We start from the raw sequence: 8,328 nt of genomic DNA on the forward strand, positions 1-8,328 counted from the left end.
GAAGGCCGGCGGGGCGAGGCTCGGGCCCTGCGGGGAGCAGCGCGGGATGAAAGACCCTCTTGTTCTGGCGGAATGGGCCGCGCGCGGAGCGGACGCCAGGGGGCGCCGCTGCGCTGCAGGGAATGCGGAACGAGCCCGCCCGGTTCCCCAGGGGAGAGGCGGTTCTGGCCGACCCCCTCCGCGCGTGGGGGCCCAGGTGGGCCGCGCATCTCCCGCGCTCCTGAGTTTCTGCGGTCCCCGTGGAAATGAGGATCCAGGAGGAGGAGGACTCCAGGATTCCCACACGGGGCCTCCGCGGCCAATTGCCGATAGGGAGCCAAGGGCTCACGCGGGTTTGGGACCGGGACCTCCGGGGGGGGGGCGTTCCTCAGCAGCGGAGCAGGCTTGAAGGCTCGTCTCCAGCGGTCTCTCCAGACGCGTCTCGCCTCCCTCCCTCCGGAGCCTTTGGCTGGGGTGGGCCTGGCCGTCGGAGGGCGCGGGGAGCCCCTCTCGGACGACCCCGGGAGGCCACGAGAGCCCCTCCCTCCCGCGGGTCCCGGGCTCGGGCTCCCTTTGAACGGCCTCTTCGCTTGGAGGGATCGGCTACGTGCAGACCCCTCGCCCCGCAACCGGTGGCCAAGGCGAAGAGCCAGGCGGCAGATGCACCCGCCAGAAGGCCCTTTCGCCTCCCCCCCCCCATGCTCTTCCCCAGCCCGCAAGGGGAGCCGGGGGCCTGGAGCGCTGCGGACGTGCCGCCTGCAACGGCAGGTGCGTCTGTTGGCCGCCAATTAAGGGGCCGCCCGCCCGCCTGCTGCGACCGCCCGGCTAATAATAGCAAGGTCGGCGCTGACGGGCAACCCCCCCCCCCGCCATCGCCCCGCGGCGCCGCCCTCCGGACTACGCCCGAAGCGGGCGAGCAACGCCGGCTAATGGTGGGCTCCGCCGGGCTGCTCCGGTTCTCCGGGAGCGGCTGGCAGAAGCGCCGAGGAACAAGGCCCCATCGCCGGCCCCGGTGTTGCCGAGCTCTCGCCCCCGTCCCCCGCCAGTGAGCCTTCCTTTGCCCGAGCCGCTTCTTGGAGGAAGCGCTTCCTTGCCCAGCCGGCCCCGTGATGCCGACGGTCGGGCTCCCAAGCCAAGCTCGAGGGGGGCCGTATGATGGGGGGGGAGGATCGAGTGCAGAAGGCGCTGCTCTCCGATGAGCGCAGGGAAAGGCGAAGTTTGGGCTGGGGCTGGATCCCGCCTCCCTCCACCGGCACCCTTTAGAGACGTAGGCAACTCCGATCAGCCCAGGAAGGCGCAGCTGGTGGGGGTCAGGACTGACAGGTTTTGTGCTCTTGGAAGAAGGGGGGGGTCTGGCCTCTGGCCTCTCAGAGGCTAAGAAAAGCCAGAAAGGATGTTCCCAGAGTCCTGGTTTTAGAGGGGTGCACCTGAGCACCTGAAGTAAAGGGGTGTGTTATTTGTGGGCCTCTTGGACCACCCTTGTTTATTTCTGAGCACTTTAGACACAGGGCCCTTCATTCTGCAGACATGCTGGTTCACATGGAGTCTAGTTGATGCATGTGTGCCCAGAATCCCAAATGGAAAGGAATGGGATCAGAGCTGGCAGTGTCAAGACGAAGAAAGAGAACTGGGAGCAAAGGGGAACAGTTCAATGGTGTCTACACATTGAAAAAGGCCAAGGGCAGGTAGAAACGGTATTGAAAATAGAGGTGCCGATATTAGGATGGCCTTGCATAAACCGGTGCTGCGACCACATCTGGAACATTGTACACAGTTCCAGGGCCCCACCTCAGAAGGAACATTGTGGAGCTGGAGAAGATTCCTTCCAGGGAAGGCAGCTTCCTCAGGGAAGTTCAATGACAGACTTGAACAGACTTGACAGACTTGAACATTGGGCGCTATCTAACAAAATGAAAGTCAATGGTGAAAAAAGTAAGGTTCTACATTTAGGCAAGAAAAACTAAATGCCCAGGTGTAGTATAGATGGTACCTTGCTTAATAGCATGCTGCAGCAGCCAAAAAAGCCAACAGAGTGCTAGGCTGCATTAACAGAGGGATAGAATCAAGATCACATGAAGTGTTAATACCACTTTGTAACACCTTAATAAGGCCACGCTTGGAATACTGCATCCAATTTTGGTCACCACAATGTAAAAAAAAATATGTTGAGACTCTAGAAAGAGTACAGAGAAGAGCAACAAAGATGATTAGGGGACTGGAGGCTAAAACATATAAGGAACGGTTGCTGGAATTGGGTATGTCTAGTTTAATGAAGAGAAGGACGAGGGGGGACATGACAGCAGTGTTCCAATATCTCAGGGGCTGCCACAAAGAAGAGGGAATCAAGCTATTCTCCAAAGCGCCTGAAGGCAGGACAAGAAGCAATGGATGGAAACTAATCAAAGAAAGAAGCAACCTGGAACTAAGCAGAAATTTCCTGACAGAACAAATTAATCAGTGGAACAACCTGCCTCCAGAAGTTGTGAATGCTTCAACACTGGAAGTTTTTAAGAAGAGACTGGACAACCATTTGTCTGAAATGGTGTAGGGTTTCCTGCCTGAGAAGGGGGTTGGACTAGAAAACCTCCAAGGTCCCTTCCAACTCTATATATTATTATTATTATTATTATTATTATTATTATTATTATTATTATTATTATTATTATTATTATTATTATTATTATTATTATTATTATGAGGAGGAGGAGGAGGAGGAGGAGGAGGAGGAGGAAAGGGCAGTAAGGACGCTCCTTGGGCCTCAGGGCTGCAGGCAACAGACGCCTCCTCCCGCACTTTCAGCCCTTCTTTCTCTTCCTTCTACTTTGGATAGAAGCGACCTCTTCCCCCACTTGGTGCATGAGTGCGTGTACACACAAACGCAGAGACACGTGAGGTTAGAGGACAGTCCAACCTGTCTCCAGGGACCTGGACAATGTGTGACATGTTAAAATATGGGTGGACTTTAAATCGCACTGTCGCAACTGCCATCTTGCCTTTTTTGACCGTATTCTTACGGGCTTCCCTATGCTATTTTACCGAAGACAAGGAAGCAGCGACCCCCGTCCGACGCCCGCCAGATCCCCGAAACCTCTAGGCAAGCAGCAAAAGTCAGCACATGCGAAGCCAGAGACACGGGAAGCACGTAAGAAGCCACACTCGCTGGGCCTCCGCTTCTGGGGAGGATGACGGGGGGAGGGGGGGCAAGGCTCACCTGCCGCCGGGCGGGGCAATTCCTCGCCTCCTTCGGGGAGTCTCCGGGCAGCTGCCTCGCTTGGTCCACGCACGGCAGGGAGTCACGTCCTGAGCCGGCCTCTCCGCCCCGCCTCTCGCCCCGCCCCCCTCGCCTGCGCCGGCCGGGGCAGAGGGCCAGGCAGGCAGGGAGAGTCCCGAGGCCCCGCCCCCTGCCCCTCCTTCTCCTTCTGGCCCTCGGCCAACCAACGGTCGCGCCGGCCGCTCGCCCGCCTCCCAGGACCGCCCACGCCGGGTTTCGCGTCTCCGTGGAGACCAACCAAGCGCAGGAGCCAGGATGGAGCCGGACGGGTGAGCCGGGGTGCGACCGTCCCTCGCCCCGCCTTGCCCGCGCCTCGGGGAGGGGGGCCCTCGGGGCCCGCGGCGCTCTCGGCAGGGCGCTGGTGCGCCGGCGCAGCCGTGGCCCCTTCCCGCCCGCGACCCGGCGCTCTCCCGTCTCTTCCCTGGCCAGAGCCCAGGTGCCGAGCGGCGCGGAGGAGCCCCGCGGGAGCCCGGCGGAGACGGCCCCGTGTCCCGCGGAGATGCCGCCGGATCCCGAGGCGGAGCTGCAGGCCGGAGCGACGGTCCCGGTGGAGCTGCCGCCCTGTCACGGCGTGCCGGGGCCCTACCTGNCCTTTGTTTTCATTTTTGCTTTTCCCAGAGAGCCACCAACGATCTGGACCTCGTGCCAAGACCCGAGTGTGGCACCGAGGGGTCCTTCCACCGGCACGGGCATCCTGGCCTCCTCACCCTTGACTTCCTAGCCGGCATGCCCACGACCACCACCATGAAGGACTCCTACCCTCTTCCCGTGAAGACGGGGCTCCCTGTGAGAGGTGGGCAGCGGGACAGGAAGCGGGCAGAGGCCTGGAGTGGAGCCCAGGATGGGCTTAGCCAACAACATCTGCGCAGGGAGAGGAAGGGGATCCGGCTCAGGGTTGGTTGCAATGGCACTCCGGAGGATTAGTTAGGTGGAGTTCATTCTCCCCACACTCGAGGTGCCTTGTTTTCTACTCACATTAGAAAGCCAGGCAGACCCCCCCCCAGCCCATCTCAAGGATGCGGCTGTCGTTAACAGCTGGAACCGAACTCCTTGAACCCCAGGCAGCAGTCGGTGAGTTTGGCTGCTCCCTTTGGGCAGCCCGGGTGTGCGACTTTGGCCCTGCCCACTTCTTGGCCTTTCTCCCTAAACAGCCCCCTCCTCAAGTCTATGAGGCTCTCAGTCATCCAGGTCATGGTTGTCCCACAGGTGCTTTTCCAAAAGGCAACTGGACTGGTTTTCCCTTGAAGACATTTTGCTTCTCATCCAAGAAGCTTCTTCATTTCTAACTGAATGGTGGAGAATGGGAGAATTTATATTCTTTGCAGTCCTCTGGTCTGGCACTTTTTCTGGTCTGGCACATCTAGCACTCTTTCTGAGAGTCATTGAGGCTACTTGGGAGACCCAGATAAACCTCCAAGTGGCCTCAATGACTCAGAAAGAGAGCTAACAACCAGATGATTGCAAGGATTATAAATCCTTCCATTCCCCCAAGCGAAACATCTTCAAGGGGAAAAAAAATCCAGTTGCTTTTGAAAAAAAACATCTTTGCGACAGTCATCTGGGTGACTTCTTTAGTGAATAGCAACTCCTTCCGAAAATACTTCAAAAAGACAATTTGGCTTCTAATTTCCTCCCCCCCCCCCTTTTTTTTTTTTTTTTTTGTCCTTTAAAGCATCTAGCGCAGGGGTAGGCAACCTTGGCTCTTTTATGACTCCTGGACTTCAATTCCCAGAATTCCTGAGTCAGCTATGCTGACTCAGGAATTCTGGGAATTGAAGTCCAGGAGTCATAAAAGAGCCAAGGTTGCCTACCCCTGATCTAGGGATTGTTTTTGAAATTAGATGGGGGTGCTCAACTTACAACCATTTGTTTAATGACTGCTCAAAGTTACAATAGTGCTTCAAAAAGTGACTCACAACCGTTGAAGGATCCTTGCGGTCCTGTGATCATCGCCCTTTGCAACTTTCCCAGACAGCTTCCGACAAGCAACGTCTGTGGGAAAGCTGGAAGGGGAGGTCGTAAATCACCGTCATACGATGTCTCTCTTAAAGGATGAATTTTCCAGTTCCAAGGATGGACATAAGTCGAGGACTGCCTGTACTGTAAAACTGTGTAGAGGGACAACGAGCAGTCTCTGACATCCCTTTCCTTGGGATGGTAGATTTTGCCTTCGGTCGGACTCCTTGGGGGGGGGGGGCAGAGCGGAGACAAGAAGCAACTTCCAGGAAGGGCTTTTAATTTCTCAAAGTTGGAATGGATTATGCAGAGCTCCTTGAACGGAAAGGGCCACGGGGCTCAGTTAAAAATCCTGGGAGGGCCCTAAGAAACAGCTGGCGTGTAGATCAGCTGCTCTGTGGCCAGCAGAGCGTCTACAGGGCTGGAGCTGGCAGCTGTAGTGAGTCTCGGAGGCCCCTGGCAGTAAATCCTTCCAGAGTGTGGCTGTGAATGTCCTACTTCTTTAAAAGAAATGGGGGCTCCATGGTGTTTTAAACAGAAGTCCACCCAGAGCCTCTTAAAATGGGCTGTGCATGGTCCCCGAGTCATGTGGGGAGCCACCTAATCCTCCCTCCATAACGGGAAGTAGAGCCTGCTTGAGCCCCCAGCCGGCCTTCCGGTTTTCTCTTGAATGAAGCACAGAGAGTTGGAAGAAGGTTGGCATCAATATAGTGCCTGGCTCAATTCAGGGCACTGGGGAGGGGGTGCTGGTGGGGATGTCTCTCTCCCGTCTCTCTCCCTGTAGAAGGCTCGGGGCCCACCTTCCTGTCTCCGTCCCTGGGCGAGGGTCTTTTGCAGCCACTCCATAGATGCTCCCCACCCCACTTGTCTCCTCCTTTTATCCCCAGGGAAGCGAGAGGCCATGATGGAGCATCTTCTGTACCAGAAACACAGGTAAGGAACAGGACCTTCTCCTCCCGCTCCCCCATACACTTAGCAGCCAGGTATTGTTGTGGGCCTGTCAAGGTCAAAGGGTGGCCTCTTTCCTCCAACTGCTCTGGATTGTGAACTTGCTCGTCCCATTGCAGATCAAACCGTGACCCAGAGATAGAGGACCCTGGGGGTACTCAATGCCACAGAGCTGCAGAAGACAAGAAGACCTCCACCTTAGCCATTCTGAGCACAGGTGCTTCTGTGTCAGATTGCTGGGTGAGAGTTTAAATACTGTACTAGCAGTGGGAGTCCTCCTCCACTGTATCTTCAGGGACTTTCCCAAGCCTAGGTGGAGTCAAGGCCACCTTGCTTCAGAACAACAGAGTTGGAAGGGACCTTGGAGGTCTTGTAGTCCAACCTCCTGCTCAAGCAGGAAACCCTATACCATTTCAGACAAATGGCTGTCCAGTCTCTTCTTAAAAACCTCCAGTGATGGAGCATCCACAACTTCTGGAGGCAAGTTGTTCCACTGGTTAATTGTTCTGTTAGGAAATTTCTCTGTAGTTCTAGGTTGCTTCTCTCTTTGCTTAGTTTCCACCCGTTGCTTCTTGTCTTGCTTTGGCGAACAGGTGGACCTTGTCTTCTTTGTGACAGTCCCTTAGATATTGTAAGGCTGCTATCATGTCCACCCCAGTCCTTCTTTTCATTAAGCTAGACATACCCAGTTCTTGCAATTTGTTCTTCATCTTCAGCTGCCTTCTTTAGTTTTCTGGAGTGATCATAGCTGGCATCCTTGAGCCTGCTTAACAGCACCTTCCAAAGGGGAAGCCTAGGAGTGAGTGGTCGAGGGCCAGCCTGAGGTGGTTGGTGCAAGGATTGAAACTAGAGGTTGGAACTACACGGGCATTTCTTCCCTTGGAGAAGGGAAGAGCCGAGGTCCTCCAAGGGCCTTTTGCCTGGTAGCCGAGCAGCAGCAGCAGCAACAACCGTGAAAGGCCACTGCCTCCTGTTTTGCCCAAGGACTAGTGGGAGGCCACGTTGCCTGACTTTGGAAGATGAAAGAGGGATGAAGGGCAACCAGGGAGAGAGGACTAGTGTGGGATGTGGGACACGGGAGAGCCAAAGTCAACGGGGCAGAGAGCAGCAGCAGCACAGGGGGACCGGGGTGGAGAGAACCGTCTCCAAGGCAAGCAGCAGGAGGAGGACTGAGCATTTCCACAGAACTGCTGGGGAAAGGGAGGAGGGCTGTTCCCAACACACACACACACACACACACACACACACACCCTCTCCCCTCCCACTCGATTAGGGCTTCCTTGAGTTGAAACAACCTCAGCAGGCCCATGGCTGCAGAAGTCCACTGTAGCTGGCACACGTGCAAGAACACTCCCGGGGGCCCTCCTGCAGCTGCGGGAAGGCATCTGACGAGAGCAGGTTGGAAGGTGGAGCTGTGCAAAGGAATTCTCTCCCCCCCCCCCCAATTGCACAAGAAGTACTGGAGCCCCCGCTGTGGCTTTCCCTGCTGAAAACAACTGATCCACGTGCAGGGCCCTCTTATCCACCAGTGACAGAGGGGGGACCTTGGGCCCAGCAGAAGCTTCCTTCAGTGCTACTGCTGCTGCTGCTGCTGCTGTTCCCTGGACTTTCCTTGTTGCCCTTCTCCCCCAACCGGCAGGCAGGGTGGACACCATGGCACAAACCAGCGAGGGCTGTGCCAGCCCTTTGCACAACCTTTCTCTGTGCCCGTGGGGAGATCCCGCCCCTCGGCTGTGGTGATTGGACAACAAAGGAGGCAGCCAAGTTAGAACTTGGACATACAGCCCCATAAATATTTGCAGTGTTGCTCCCAATCTTTTACCCGGCAGGAGTGGCAGTCTTTGAGATTAGCACACAGAGGTCCTGCAAGAAACGCTCCGGCGGTGCCAAAACCCATTTTGTTTGGGAAACCATTGAAATAACCATGCAGGGTCCTCTCTTTTATTCATAAAACACTCGGGACAAGTTGGAAAACGAAGCCTCGCCCTTCTGCTCTCTGCCTAGAAATTGAATGTATAAAATCTCTCCAGGATGAGGTTTCAATGGGGCTGGGGGCTGCACTGTCCCTACTCCAGCCTCCCTCCCTCCAAGTGCTGGTGACAACAAAAAAAATGATTTCCTGGGTTCAGTGCTGTGGACGGTGCTGGAGGTCCCACACAGGGCTTGACGAAGGA

The sequence above is a fragment of the Protobothrops mucrosquamatus genome, unplaced genomic scaffold, assembly GCF_001527695.2.
Source record: "Protobothrops mucrosquamatus isolate PMUCROS unplaced genomic scaffold, P.Mucros_1.0 scaffold4761, whole genome shotgun sequence".
Taxonomy (NCBI): Eukaryota; Metazoa; Chordata; class Lepidosauria; order Squamata; family Viperidae; genus Protobothrops; species Protobothrops mucrosquamatus.